At 42.0% G+C, this 16,200-nt stretch overlaps 1 protein-coding gene across 1 annotated transcript in view; it reads left to right on the top strand.

Moving 5' to 3' along the window:
- The window catches only part of auts2a (activator of transcription and developmental regulator AUTS2 a), a gene marked incomplete at its 5' end in the record, with an annotated part of 337,317 nt that overhangs the window by 40,252 nt on the left and 280,865 nt on the right, over window positions 1-16,200 (top strand).

Here is a 16,200-nt window from a genome sequence, read left to right as displayed (position 1 = left end):
CGGAAATGAACATCGTTTTCAGAACGCTGCTTTGTAAACGTGAAACCGTTCTTAAATGAAAACGCTAAATAAACACTAATTAAACGTTGTGTGGAGTTTGGTTAATTTACATGATCCTACAGACTTTGGCTTCATAGTTCTGCACAGTGATTAAAGTTGTTAAACGGTTCAGAAAGTGAGATCGAACCAGAACCTTCACTGCAGCCCAGATCAAAACCTGCTTCAACAGTTTTGTCTTTTGAATGATAAGATCAATAGTTAGAACAAGATTAAAAAAAAAGGTGTGTGTTTTATTTTTCATCTTGAAGCTTTTTTTAAAATCAGGTTTTCAACTTTTTATTAAAATGAATTATTGATCTGCTTTAGATGTGACTTTAATTCTCTCTGTTAGAGAGTTTATTTTCTCCTTCAGGCAAAGTCGAACACTTGAAACATGCTCCATTCATATGAACACAGTCGCTTTATAACGCTCAACCATCAATTATTTCAAAGGAAGCAGATTTAGACGGACTTCTCTCTGTTATAAGTTAAACTTGACTGATGATTTTACAAATCAACAAATTCAGCTTGATTATCACAAATGACCGGCAGGTACTTCTGCAATGAGTTTTAATTGGTGTTCAGTTCCAGTTTACGACGGTTAACTCACTTTATTCACTCCTCTGCGAGGAGTGGATGATGCTTGGGGGGTATTGAGCGATTCGCTGCCATAGTAGGTGCAAATAATGACGAACAATGGTAACGTACATCACAGCTAAGCCAGCTAATCAATTTAGCGTGAGTGTAAATCTTTCTGCAACATCAAGGTAATTCAAACATTTTACAGCTTAAGTTACAAGCAAATATTTTGACAATGAAAATAAAATCTATTCCAATATGCTGAGCCTCACCAACCTAATAAACTAAGTGGCAAAATGAAAAGCTGCTGCAGCATCTGTGGTCGTTTGTCACAGCAAACTGCCTCATTTTGCCGAACTGGGAAACGATTTGTATTCCTGATATTAGGATGTGGTTTAGAAGACAGTTTGAAGGTTTCGTGCAACCGTATGCAAATACTGGGAATATATTCTCTGATACTCTCTATGAATCATTCCAGATACTTCTACATGCTTATTCCGGTGAGTTTTCTCAAGCCTGGAGAGCTCGCTGGCTGACACATTGTTCTGTGTGGATGAATCTTTGTGTTTGGCTTTGTAGGCGGCTCTCTGCTGCAGGCCGAGTGGATGTGACTGTCTGGATCTGCAGACGGGTCGTCCATTTGTCTTCCTCAGGAACTGAGCCAACGTAACGAGAAGGAATCGCTGCAGCACAAGTGATGGGGCAACATTGCATCATCAGATAATCCAGATATAATATTAATATTAAGGTCCTGTTTACATGGTTTTGAGCTAAAACAGAAAACTGGGGGTTTGTTTTTTAAAAAGCTCCGACGCTTCGTGGAAATGGAGGAAAACACAACTTTTCTGAAACCCTGCTATCGTGCGTACTTCGTGAATAGATTGGCAATAACAACAATGTTTGCCTCCAGAGTGTCATGACTCCCAGTCCATTCTCATGAGTCTCAAAGCCACGCTGCCAGGGCGAGTTTATAAAACCATACATAATTTAACAGCTATAGGAGACATTTTTGGGACATTTCACTGTATTCTGCATCATTAAAATTGGCTTCATGTTGAGATTGTAGTCTTTTTCTCTTGTAATTTATACAAGAGTATACGTGACTTTTCCATCACGTATACTCGTCGCCACAACAAAGAATAACTTTAAAGTTTGAATTCAAAGATTATCATGGCACTATTGTACCGGTCCGGTTTCAGCCTCCTGATGTAAACTCCTACTTCATGAGTAATCAATGAGATCCATTTCATTTCGATCTACTCCAGCCTGTCGTTGTGGTTTTTTTCATCGGAATACGAGCTCCTCCCTCCATTAATGCTGAACAAAGTGTAACAGAGAGCAACAGGTATGTTTGAGTTCACGGCTGGAGGGTTAACCTGTCTGCTTTAAAGAGGATCGTTTTCAGAAAATACAACCGTTCTGATGCCGTTATTGATTGTGGTTCAGTCTGAGCACATAAATAGGCTCAGTGGAAACGTCCGCACGGCCGGAGTGGAATGAAATATAACTGATGACGGTTGAATGCATCGTCATAGTTACCTCAAGCAGTGCTCGACCACGTTACCGTTAATTTCCCATGTTGACATTCAACTAAGCCGGCTGTTGAAAATCAAGATCACTTTAATGTCTGGGATTAGCCCTTATTGAATGTTCCCACAGGCTTTTTTTTTTTTTCCTACACATGACTAGAATTAAATCTTCAGCTACAAAGGAATCACCTTTTTAAGACTCTGCAGCGTAAGTTTTTGATTTACTCGGTATTTGTCCTGGAAAATATTGGTTTGATATGTTAGAAAACACAAAATCTGCTATTTTCACCCCTAATCAAACAATTAATCAGAAAAAAATTGATAGTATGTGAATTTATTTATACCAATAAAATATTGTAGATAATGATTTGTATATACAAAAGCCCAGAAAGAAAGCACATTCTAGTGTACATCTAGTGTATATCCAAGTGGCTTCGTCCGTTCAGGCTGTTTAGTTACCAAGCCTTTTTTATTTATATTAAATATATTAAATCCAGTTCAACTTTATTTATATCTTGCCAAATACAATAGTCATTTCAAAGCACTGAAAGTATAGTATACCATTGCAGTTATATATAGTCACGTATAGATTTGTACACATATGTACATACATATAAATATGCAACCAGTTATTCCAGATATGTTTAATAGAAATACATGATTTCCTTATTTTTATTTACCTTCCAGAAAATACCCACCAGCCAACTGTGTGTGGTTCAGCGTTGTTGGTGGTTTGAATTCAGGCTTGGGCAGCTTTGTGTTTGCAGTTTGCATCTTCTCTCTGTGCATGTATGACTTACCTACATATGAGCGTATTTGCTGACTGTTTTTTCTCTGTTTGCCCTGTGTTGGACCGGTGGTCTGTTTATGGGTGCATTAGTGGCCCCGGCATGAAAATTACATCGTCTTCTGCCGTTTCTGCAAAACCAATGCGTTTTGGACATTGAAACATTGTCGTGCAAACAGGCCTTAGTCGGATGAAACAGCGCGGGAAGTAAACGGTTGTGTGCTGTTCCTGTGTGCATGTGACCCCAGTGGGAGCGCCGTCAACCCGGCCGGTCAAACCACGTGAGTCGTTCCTGTCAAAACGCCCTTCCTCTGTGTTTGTTTCTGTCGGGTGAACCCTGGCTGGATGTAGATCGCTCTCCGTTCCGAGACAAACACAGGTAATGAGCTCGAGCCGCGCAAAAGCAAAGACGTCGCCTTGGTCGAAGCTCCCACCCACTCCCACCCGCCCCCACCCGCTCCCTTTGTGAGTGCATGCGGTGGCTGCTTGAATGGGGGGTGTCTAGTTAATCCACCCCTTTAGACATCGATCAGGCCATCACAGGCCAGAGAGGAAATTATAACAAATGGAAATGGTTTCTTGCTTTATCTCTCTCTGTCTTGGTCTTTCCCTCTCTCTCCTTTTTTTCTTTTCATCTGTGGCCTCGTTTGCCCTCAGTGAAATCAGCGATGCATTGTCGAGCCTGCACATTCACTGATTGATTTCTCCTCTGTTTTCAATCTGTCTGTCAGCCAGGCTTAGCGTTCCTGCTCCACGATCCATAAACTTGTTCAATTCCCACTCTCGGCCAGCTTATAAACCCATTTTGCCTTTTGTGCTTTTGGCAATGCAATATTATTTAAATGCACTGAAGTTCTTTAAGAAGAACTGCAGCTTTCAGTTCAAGTTAAACTCTTCTTTGTTTCTCTGCTTGGTACGTTTCAGAAAGAAATCTCTGGAAAGCAACAGATTCACCTTCAATGATAATAATGGGCATCGCCATCAGACATGTGAAATATAAAGTATATTGCAGCGATAAATCAAACTGCACTCGGCACGCAGGGTTTTTCCAGAAGAAGTCTCAGGCTAATAAAGCAGTCTGGCTCTTGAACTGTTGAAATGGTAATGACCCGGCGGAGGGCTCATCGCTGACCAGAGGGAACCTCCAGAGCAGCCGGGAGGCGGGCGAGCGACTGGACGTGATTATTGTGACAAAGACTTCATTCTCCTTAACCAGCATCAAACTATATGATCCATTACGATACAGGCGTGGAATCGTTTTTGGAATAGTTTTTGTTTTGAAGAGGCACTGCACACACACACGAGTGCAAAGAACAATACACTATAAACCTTACCCTTGGAGTACACAGACGATCACGTTGGATTATTATTACTACGGCGACTATCGACTATAAAATCTACCTGGGAGTCACTCTGGAGGCAAACGAATAGTCTATCAACTCGCACATGTGCAGAAGAACTAGTGACTACGGCTGCGGGGTGCATACGCAGTCTACTACTTCAGAGGACTATCATCTGATGTGTATTTTGTATCAGGGGCTTATATTTAGACCATATTTTAGGGGAAACATACAAAATCATCTTAAGTCGCCCAGACTAGTAAACTCGTGCTATAATAACCTTACAATTTAAACTTTACAGTTTTTTCTTTAATGATGGTGCAAAGTATGTATGATTAAAATGTCTATATTTTTACAAAACCAAACAATTGCTACTCTTAAGAAATTAGTTTGAAAGATCAGAATTGGCTTGGTGGTTTGGTGGACTGGATTGGAGCTTGACTCCCCTGATTTATGATAAAGAGCTGCAGAGATCACAGACTTTTCTTCGAGGCTTTACTTGAAGCTCATGATGCTTTTCCGGCACACAGCAGCGATGATGCCTCAGTGGGGTTTTTTTTCACAGTCGACTGTTTCCACCGCTGACCCGTCGTCGCAGGAACAGCACCAGTAAACTACATTTTCATTAGAAGAAGAGTACGAATCGGCCATGACACCGAGACATTATTAGGACACCGGAGCCGCCTCACTGAAATAAAAACAAAATGTTGGTGGTATTGTCAACCGCAGCGTTGGTACAGCGGGCACTGTGCCATCGCAGCTTCTGCACATTTCATTTTTAGAGCCACAAAATAACAGGTCACCCAACACAGAACCTCAAGGTTTTCCGACTGGATGCTTCCTTTTAGGCGAGAGTGAATATTTGCACGTCACAATTTAAAACTGAATTCTGAAAATAATTTCACTTACTTCAACTCAAGTTTTTTTTTTTATAAATTTTTTTTAGTAGTATCAGATTGTGTTTGGATAGGTGTCAAGTAGCTGTTGGGTGGAGTGGTTTCCATGAAAGCCTTTTAGAAGGTTGTCATTTGTTCAGTGACGGCTTGCAGTTGCAGTTTTAAGATGTGCAGTGAAAGGTTTCCAGATTGAGAAACATGGTGTTTCCATTGAGGAACGTGTGTGACTTTATAAAAGAAATCATTTCTGCTGTATTTAAGATCAGTAGTGCGTTAAACGACTCAGAACACCCCCCCCTACCCCAAGAAAAAGCCCTCAACTACGACACTACACTGCAGTTTATCCTTTTGAGCTCGACATGTCAACATGATGGTATTGTAGAGAGACAAGTTGGGTTATATCTTATTTAAATCACTGTAGCTTTTTATCATGATCCAGATGATCAGAATCTTCTCAGAACCACAAAATCTGTATTTTCTTTAGGCCATATTAAACCGCGATTGGCCTCCGCCTGTCATCAAACTGTAGCTTCCACTTATTTGTTGTTTTATTAGTAAATGTCAAGTCTAATTATGTACTCGAAGGGTTTGCAGTCTTTGTTGAGCCTCTCATTAACTCCGTGTATAATTATAGTTTTCCCCCTGCAACCTATCCTCCTAATTCAAGTCAAATCAGCCATAAAATGTGCTGTGATCGCACTCTTTCAGGAGTCCTCTGTGTTTATCCTGAACTGTGTTCCGTTTTCCTCAGATTTCATCACCGTGCGGTATATGAGCAGTGGCTTGCACACATACAGAGACCACAGACATTAAAGTGGGACAAAGCATGCATTGACTTCCCACTATGTTGTGTACAGGAGCTTTACTGTGTAAAATACTACAATGACATCCATAAAGAGAGAACGTATTCACACACCTTCACGGAGAGTGAGAGTGGCTGAGTTATACACTAAGACCGTTCCCACTTAGTTTTGGCAGGTGTTAAATGTTGAGGCTCTCTTGTAATGACCTCTCACTTTACCTGAAGTGATAAATATTCCAATATCTTTTTTTCCAGGAACTTATTCAGTCTATTGTGGTGAACACAGCTTTAAAAAGACATTCAGAAACCGATTTACTCATAAGCATGGCAGAGGATGTATTTTTTTAGATATTTTATGAATATCTATCTATCGATCGATCGATCGATCGATCTATCTACATAAATAAGTACACCTATATTTTATGATTATAAATATACACAAAATAATTAAATCTAAACCCAAGGTAAACATACAAACGTACATAGAAATACACATATAAGACATATATCTAGTTCAACATGTCTGAGAAGTGGCAGGAAGAAGTCAAATTTACATAATCCTGGCTCATAATTAATAATCTCATTTATTTAATCACTCTGTTTACTCAATCTTCAGTGAAAAAAAAAATATAGTGATGAAGAAAGTCATGTAGTTTGTATATTAAATGTTATAGTTTTACATCCACTGAATTCCTGTTTAGAGCAGGTGTGTGAGTGTGACTGACTGACTGACTGACTGACTGACTGACTGACTGACTCACTGACTGTTCTCAGAAATGCTCCAGCAGATGGAACTCGATGTGCCAGGCACTGCAAAACTGCAATCTTTAGGCCAGGACGGAGATGATAGGGTGTGCGTATGTGCGTGCGTGCACCAGTCCACGTCCTGTTATGTCTGACATACCGGGACGGCGTTTCGTCTTCCTCTCTCTTCCTCCACGTGGAGCGACGCTGCTTTCAAGTGTCTCTGGTTCCAGGAAGCTCCTCCAACACGTTTGTCTCCCCTCCAGCCTTCTCCGCCTTCACAGGCCCGTTCGCCGGCTCTGATCTTCACACGACAGGCTCGTCCTGTCCCCGTGTGCGCCGCTTGAAAGGCTCCATCATTCATCTGTCGACAGTACCTCACGCACAAAATGTGCGGTTGCATACAAAGCAGTCATTGGATATTTGGCTCTTTCTTGCGCTCGCTTGCAAATGGGTTTCGTGTTGTGTCGTTGAAGTGATTTGTGTTGCCGGCTCTCTAGTTTTTTATATTCTGGTTTTTCACACAAGTGTAGACGTGTTGAGTTGTTTGATTAATCCAGGGGTGCCAAAGTCAGTTTATTTCAGGCAGAGTCGATCTCCACTGAGTCAAACCAACAGCATGGTATTGGAATACATTTTATATGACGACAGATCCAACACTTTGTTGTAGTTTTGTGCATTAATCTATGATATACACTCCAGAATTCCAAGGCTCATTAAACAGGTGGTGCCCCGAAGTTATCTGATTCATATCGGATCCCAATTGTTTTGTTAATAATTAATAACTATCTTTGATAGTTGTTTATCATTATCGATTGCCAAACTATCCAACACAATGATATCCTGGTGCGAGACCAGTGTTCCCAATACCCACTTCAAAATCATAAAATCTTCTGGGACCCTCCAAACTCTAAAATCTCTGATTGAAATGTGAAGTGAAGATGAATTTCCCTGAAACATTTATTCCAGAGACAGTCCATCACGATTCATTTTTTAAGACTCTTAACTACAAAAAGCAGAACATGGAAATATGTAAATATCAACCATATCTCTGTCACATCTATAAGACGCTTTTTGAAAACGACGCATGGAAGAGATCACACTGTATGAACGGTTCAACGCTGGTTTGAGAATTCTTATGATTCTGCAGTTTCACCGTATTCTGGACAGACATGAAGAAAAACTGGACAAAATATATGAAAGCTCCGTGTTTTTGAATGTGATCAGAGAGCCTCTTTTAGCTTTAAAGTCTGCTTCACACTCATAGCAAGCTGCGGTTTGAGGTTAGATGAAGCTACATCTTTCAATGATAAACCAACTTCACGACCAAACTTGGTGAATATAGTTTATTGAGTAATTACTGTCAAAGGTTTCTCTGCTTCCTTTATATATATTTTTTGGGAAATATTGTAGAAACGTAAGGAAGAATATTCTGTTGGGTATTTCACATCTCTCCGTGAAGTAATGTTGAAACTAAATGAAGCAATGAATAGTTTTCACATATAAGTAAAATCTTTGCAGTGATTGGAACATTCCACTTCCACAAGAGAAATGTATAAGAGATGTTCTGCTGCAAGAAAATCTATTACCTTCAAAAGATGAAATCGGTATTGTTATTTGTTGACTCAGGAACATCAACCCAAAACCTGCTTGCAGTTTCCTTTATTTTATTTAGTTTGAGGAGTCATATTCTTTTTTTTATTGCTACCTTCTCACCTCTTCTTAACAGCATCGGACTGTGAGCAAGTTTTGAAGCACACTTTATGCAGTGAGATAAAAATGGAGTTCCCATCATGAGAATGAAAAGAAATGACAATTAAGTTTTTGTTTGTCTAAGACTTTATTCCAAGTCTAACAACAGACTGGTTTTAGCCTTTTGGTTTGAGTTATTTATACATTTGTGCGATTATATTATTATTAATATTATTATTATTATCATACAATCTCAGTATGGGAATAGGACAATCATTTCCTTCTTTTTGTTGGAGCCTTGTTGTTGCTGTAATCGTCATTTTCTTTCACTGTAGTTTTACTTGTTAGTTGTGTGTTGTAGCAGAAACAGAACGTTCTTCGCGTTTCGGTTTTACACAACAACGCTGCTCGGAGTCACCGAAACGTTTTTGTGTTTTGCGTGCCATTGAGGGTTTCTTTACTGAAACAAGCTTACGGTTACTTTCAAGTTCAAACAACAGCACCCACTAGTGGTCCTACAGTAAAACTACAGTCCAACTGCTGTGTTCTCAGAGTTTCTGCTGTTTGTGTGTAAACGCGAAGCTTTTCTGAAACGACAATGCACTTGAAATGTTGTCTGTGTCGCCGTCTCTGGTCATAAAATGGTGAAAGTCAGCTGCGTCTCGCTATACTACCCATTTTAAGCCACGAACAAAGAAACTGTCACTATTGTTTGTCTCATGCGGCTGCTTCCCTCTAAGCTGTTTCAAATGTAAGACGCGCAGCCAGGACCGGAATACATGCGTGTCAGGCATGTTTGCTCTCACGGTGGCAGCTCGTATTGTTCTGAGTTAAAGAGCCACATGTCAGGCATATCCCCCTTTTTATCTGCGCTTGTAAAAACGTCATGTACTCTCTGTCCCCCTGGGTCCACACGCTCGTCTCTGCCAGTGCTGGAAGGGTTTTTCCTCTGCAGGAGAGGACATCGTTCAAGCTCCCCTCTGAAAATATGACACAATAAACTTAAGTCACCGGCATAAAAGAGAAAGAAAGAAAGTTCCCCTGCAGTTGTGACAGCCGAGCGATGCCGTGCACTTTATCGCTTAATGATCTCATTACTTTCTTTGCACACAAAATGTCAAGTGCCTGCTGAGTTACTGAACTCCTCTCAGACATATCTGTCCATCTCGAGCTGTTTATACTTCGGCGCCCCCACGCTTTGTCTCGCGTAAATGCTCTTTTTCATCTGTTTCTGCCCCCCCCCCCTATAAACATTCAAGCTGTTGAGAGAAAATAACTTTGTTGGTGATGCAGCGTTTCCCTCTCATCTCGAGATGTTTATCGCTCCCGTTTCTGGAGGAAAAGAGATTCCGCCCATGCTTGGTTCCACACTGGGGACCTTTTGTGTAATTGCAACCGTGCAGTGATAATCGCTCGCTCCTCAGCTCCGTCTTCCAGTCTTCAGCCCGTCGTGTAGCAGCCTCTCATCCCTCCATCGCTCCGCCTCTCCTCCTGTAGCCTTACAAAGCGGGAGCATTCTCCCTCCGTGACGTGTTGCTGACAGGTGACAGGTGGCACAGATTTCACTCCGACACTGTGTCAAAAAGAAGTGCTGTCTCTCTCGGGATGATGTATGGGGGGGAAATCAGTAACCCGACAAGCCGTTAGTTGTGCTCTCACAATGCAGCGAAGTCGCGGGGCCGCTCGCAGTTTGCATTGATGATTTGATAACCTCTAACTGCAGTGGCAGTGACTTTGACACGCCGTCGCTCTTCCTGCCTCCCGGCGCCGCCGAAAAGCTGTCGTCTGTGTTTAGCGGCGACCCGAGGGAGGCTTGACAGACAGGTGGATGGGGTGGGGTGGGCAGAACGGACTGTCACCGGGGTCATGGAGACCTGCCATATTTTGACCGCGGAGCCCGTCGTCCCCGGGGAGGCCCTCGCCACAGAGAGACCGCGTCGCTGCAGGGCAAAGCCGTCGCCAAAGGAAACAGAGTGACAGCTCCTTAAAGCGTCTCGGATTCCACTTCCCCGCAGACGCACAGGCAGAACCCACAGGATATTGGTCATAAAAAAAAAAAAAAAAAGCAAGAAAAAAAGCAGCACAAGCTATATTTCCTGCCAGTGTACTGTGTGTCAGGTCTGTAGTGCATTTTCCAGCAGTTTCTCACAAGCTGTAAAAACTGTCATTTTCTGCGCCATGCTTTATCTCGCCAGCGTGCTTTGAGCTAAATCAAGCAGCCGGGCATACATGTGAGAGCCGGAGCGATTCTGGCTACTGCTGCCAGCACTTTAAGTGGGTCCCCACCCTCAGTAATAATAATAATAACAACAACAACAATACTCTTCTGGTGCACTTGAGATGAACATCAAACCAGATTGAGACGACCGGAGAGGAGAGATTTCTGCCTCTTTTTATTTCTCTGTTTGTTTCATTAAGTCTGCGCTGAGAATGTTTGATAGGTAAATGATTTTGAACAAAAGTACCTGAAATGTGTTCAATGGGGCCACAACATCGTTAAAAATGACGTACCAATGACAAACCGGCTTCTATCATGCATGCACACCCGTATATAGATGAATGGTGAAGAGCTGAAAAAGCATTATACACAGAAGTTGCTGGGACTTGCCAGTAAAAAAAAAAAAAACCTCATGGTTATCACATTACATGTGATCGGTTCGGTTTGAAGGCTGATTATTACCGATCAGTGATCTAAACATCATATCTCTTCTGGGACAAGAAATGAAGTATTGATAATAAAGCGTCTCTTCAGCTGCTCCGTTTGGTCATATCAGAAAGCCGTGGCTACTTCCACTGTTGAGCTGTAGAATTAACTTTTACAATGAGAAAACCACAGTGTCTTATGTGACGTGATCTAACATGCTGAAGCGTGTTGAGTTTTAGTTCTGATGAGAAGTTGCTGCGAACATTACTGTTTGAACTTGGACTGTCATCTCGGATCACTTTTACATGACAACGTTTCAAGTTGCGAACCTTCTCCCGATTTTCCACAGACGTTGTCTGAGCGTCTTCAATACGGGACAGCCATTTTCAAAAAGTTGCGCTTTCAGTGGCTCTGAGCGCCGCTGTATAATCAGAGGGAACAGAAGTGGCCACACAGATTAAAAAAACCAAACAATCTCCTCCATTTAACACTTTTCTGAAGTTATTAGTGAAGCAGTCCACAAAGAGCACATTAAAATGTAAATATAATTATATTACCTACAAACTTAAACAATAGTCATCGTCCACACTATTGTTTCTAAACTCCCGTTTCAAATGAAAACAAAACTTCTGTTGCGTTTTGGGTGTCTGCGCTCGGAGCCAATGAAGACGACAGTTTGTGAAAACAGCTCCCAGGTCATATGATGATGTTGGTCTGTTTTTCTTTTCTTTGCAACTTATTATGATTTATACATAAATGTCCCATCTATTCCAAAATCACCAACGTTTCCTGTCATCTGGTGTTCATTTCTACATGTACATCACATTACCAGTTGATTCTGTGTTATCCAGCCTTAGGTTTAAACCGGTGTGCCGTGAGCCTGCGAGACGGGAGCTGATCTGTTGTCAAGCCGAGCTCCGTTTAGTCAAAACGAAGCCGCAGACACTCGTTTCCATGCTGGTGATAATGTGCGCTATATTAGGGTTGGTATGAAAAAGGATTGTGTTGTTCCTGCGAGCCGAGAATAACCGGGCCGTCTCTGCCTTTGTGTTGTACTCTGTTTTACCCACCGTCTCTCTCTCTCTCTCTCTCTCTCTCTCTCTCTCTCTCTATCTCTCTCTCCCTCTCTCTCTCTCTCAGTGTATTTCTGGATCCTCTCCCGGGCTGCAGATAGAAATATTACACACATTCCTGACGCTGCAAAACCTGTCAAAGTAATTGATTTGGCTGATTAATCGCAGGGACGGTGTGCCATCTAATGAAGAACCGGAGGAGAGGCATAAGGAATATGTTCTCGTCTGTCGTATTTCATTAGCAGCCTAATTAAAAAGTAACATTTTTTTTCTCCTTACCTGCTGCCCGGGAATATTAATTCCCAGTCTTAACGCAGATGCTCCACTGTGTCGAGGTTTTTTTTTGTTTTTTGTTTTTTTTTTAAACTGTTGCTCAGTATCGCTCTTTATTCAAGCGGCACCGAGAGCTTTGATTTTGCCGTAATGAATGCTAAGCGCTGCGAAATGGATTAAGCACTTAATTGTGGCGTATATTTCTATTCTCACAAGAAAGATGTATCACATGTCAATCTCACAGTCGATATTGAGTAGGCTACATCTTGTGCTCTGGGTAATTGCATTTTGTTGGATTGTGATGATGGAGGGGGAAAAAAAAAAAAAAAAAAAAAAGTCTGAACGCAGTCCCCGGGGACGGGAGCACAATCGCTGGCTGAGATAATATAATTACACAGACTGTTAACTAATGTTCACATCTGCTAACCTGAGCAATGCCTCAGTGATTTATTTCTGTTGACATAACTCGTGTTGTGGAGTGAGAGTGGGCGGGACCGGCTGAAACACGCCGTGGCTCCAATCCCTGCTGGTTTCATTTTAGCTTCCTCCAATGAGGAACTTTGATTGGTTCTGAGCTGTAAAATCAATTTTAATAACAAAAGCCTTCATAACAACCATGGTGCCCGAATTGGGACTCGCTTGGCGGATCAGCTTCTCGGGGCGCCGTTTACACGGCAACATTTTCAAGTGAAAATCGTGGAAACTTTTTGAAAACGCTTCAAATCCCTTTAAACTGCTAAAACGCTACTTTTTTTTGAAACGGCGCTGGCGCGCATGCATGAGTGGTTCACCGTAATAACGATCCAACTCCGCCGTCTGTCCATACGAATGCCTCGCGTACTCGCGGTGAATGTTTAGAGCGTATTGTTCGCCGCGCTCGTCTGTGTGGTTTCATTAGAAAAACAAACAACAGCACCCACGAGTGGCCCTACATGAAAAATGCACCGTTTTCAAAAGGTTGCCATGTAAACGAAAAACTTTTCTAAAACAAACCAAATTTTTTCAAAATCTGTTATCATTTGAAACATTGCATAAATGCATAATAGCAAATAAATAAAAATACAGGTCACCAGTCCATCAAAGGAGAAACATTCAAGTTTAATAGCAATTTTTAAACACACATTTTTGGACTGTAAGAAACATGCAAAACTCCACATACAGCATTTTAGTGTACATTTAAGTGAAATGACATCTACTGTTTTATTCCTCTGTCCGTCATAACTGATGCTATTGATCTGCAACGAAAGTGTTCATTAAGCTGATTTGCTTCTCTGAAGTCATGTCTCTTATTTGAGCAGGTATAAATAAGTTACACATCAAAACAAGGTTACTCCAGCCCGTCCTGACCTTGGCGTGCATCTGACAGTTGATGCATCAAACGCTCCGTCTGTCTCGTCTTCTGCTGCAACGCGTCACTCACATCTTTGTTTTCTGTCTCAGACCTTCCCTGTCAACAGGCTGTTCTTGTGTCCAACACCTTGTTTTCACTCTTCCCACTGAAATATTCGGTTTTCTATTGGGGAATTGAGCAGAGTGTCAGGACACCTGATGATAAGCCAGAGGAACCTTCTCAGACTGTTGGATGATTCTCAAAACCAGCAGGTCGTGGGATTTCAGGAGTCTCTGAAATCTCGGTTTACGAATGTTCACTGGTAAATGATAACCTGCTGTAAAAGTTCAATAAACACTGTTATTTTCTCTCGTCTCTACGCGACATAAAGCAGTGGTCAATTTTACTGTCGGTACCTTAAAAGGCTCCTTTTGCGTAACACGTTATGATTAGCCTGTCGGATTCAAGCTGTCCTGTTCAAATTCAATAACAGGATCTTTTTATACATTTTTTTAACCTTCTGCAGAAACAGCTTCCTTTGTACAGACAGACACTACAGAACAGGACAGTCTGTTTGCTCCCTGCCCTCTTTCTGTCTCATTTAGAGGAGTCTACATGTGACAAAGCAAGAACAAGGTTTTGGCTCCGTTGCCAAAACACAACAACTGTTTTCCATTTTCCCTTGAAAACGGGTCCGAGGAGCCGATCAAAGAAGACTAACCTCATTGTCTTCCATCCAAGAGCGAGACAGACAAATCTACAGGCTTGATTATTTCTCATCCATCTACAGCTGAATTGGTTGGATATAGTAATAAATGTTCTCTCATTTAAAGTTTGAAGTCAATGTCAGGCTGTGTCAGACCACACTCTCCTCCTTCTCTCTTCGATCAGAAATGATGCGTTTTCCCGTGAAACGTTGTCGTGTAAACCGTTCCTCAAACGCTTCACATTTCACACCGATTCATCGTACGGAGGAGGAGAAAGTTGAAGGTTAAAAATGGTTTCGTTCGCCCACTGAAGAGCCTTCCTCCATTTCCCCCCTTCTTCTGAGAACTAATTAGTTATAAATGGATTTCCATGCCACTCACTTTGACTGGCACACATCGCTGTGCTGTTTTATTTCCCTGCCTCAGCTTGAACCCACACCACCGGTTAAGTCCACGTTGAAATGCACTCGACTCCATTAATCATGCTTGAAATGCACGTATTTTTTCACTTTATCTTAGTAAAAAAAAAAAAAAGTCAAGCACAAGTGACTTACATTGTTGACTGGTTTGCTTTGTAGGCATTAGAAGCATTAAGGGTGAGTATGAAGCAACAAAAAAAAATGTTTTTTCTAAATTCATCCGAAACCCTTGAAAATCCTCTTATTTAGCTTCATTCTGGCCTTCTGTTCCTCAAAGAATCTCCCGTCTGCAGATGTGGGTTCTGTGCGTGTCCTTACAATGCATGTAAATGCTTGTGAAACACTTCAAGCCAAGTATTTGATTACCCTGGAGGGCTGCGCTGACCTTGGTCCAGAAGGACAGACTAATAGTATTTCATCAGTTCATTTCTTTAGTATTCCACAAGTGGTTTCATCTTTGTGTCAGGGTCTTGTAGAGATGCAGTCCAATTTCAACCCGAGTGCTTCGGAGAAATCACATTTAACAGTGTGTGGTTGTCTGCCTGTGTGTAAAGGTGAATAAAATGCAGTTTTATTTGTCAGTGTACCCCAGCACTGATACACAGTCAGTGTAAGATAAGGGGTCCTAAACCTGACCGTGATTCAGAAAAACCCAGCAAGTTTACTAGTATTTTCGTCCTATTTTATTGGTTTGACTGAATTTTATAATCGATGAACTGGTGACCTGTCCAGTATAGTCAGCCAGTCGTTTTTCCTCCAAGTCCAAAACAAAAGGTTTTATACAATTTTGACAAGATGGACCGAGTGTGTCAAACCTATAAAGCTCGATTTTTCTTAATTTGAAGTCAAATGTAAAGGGCCTAAGGAAGCCAAACAAGGCGGCGTCTGCACGCCGAGCCCGTTAGCGTATCGCAGCTCTCAGCTCGCCGCGGTGGGAGACGAGGCGGTAATGATCACTTGCATGAATTTCCCCCCCGCGGGATTTCACTTCACAGATGTCGACGGCGCTCCCGTGGGCGGGGGGGACGTGTGGAGAACAGCGTCGGCGGCAAATCAGCCCTTTATGTCGGACAAACACTCGTAAATTCGGGAGCTTGTCGGCGAAAAGTGGAAACAGAGGCGGCAGACGGACTCGCGCTCGCTCCTTAATGCCTCCGCTGCTCTCGGGGCCACCGAGGATGAGCCGTATTATTATCGGTCGCTGATCACCAGATGCCGGCAGTAAATGTTTTAATTGCCTGTTCCTGCATCCTTCTGCTGGCTCGCAGTCAGAGAGGTGCTAATGTGTACTGCTATTTTCATTACACCTCTCAAGTAATAACATTAATGCAGCACATTTTCCTACT

Source organism: Lipophrys pholis, assembly GCF_963383615.2.
Source record: "Lipophrys pholis genome assembly, chromosome: 16".
NCBI classification, from domain to species: domain Eukaryota; kingdom Metazoa; phylum Chordata; class Actinopteri; order Blenniiformes; family Blenniidae; genus Lipophrys; species Lipophrys pholis.
This window is presented reverse-complemented; position numbering and strand designations above follow the sequence as displayed.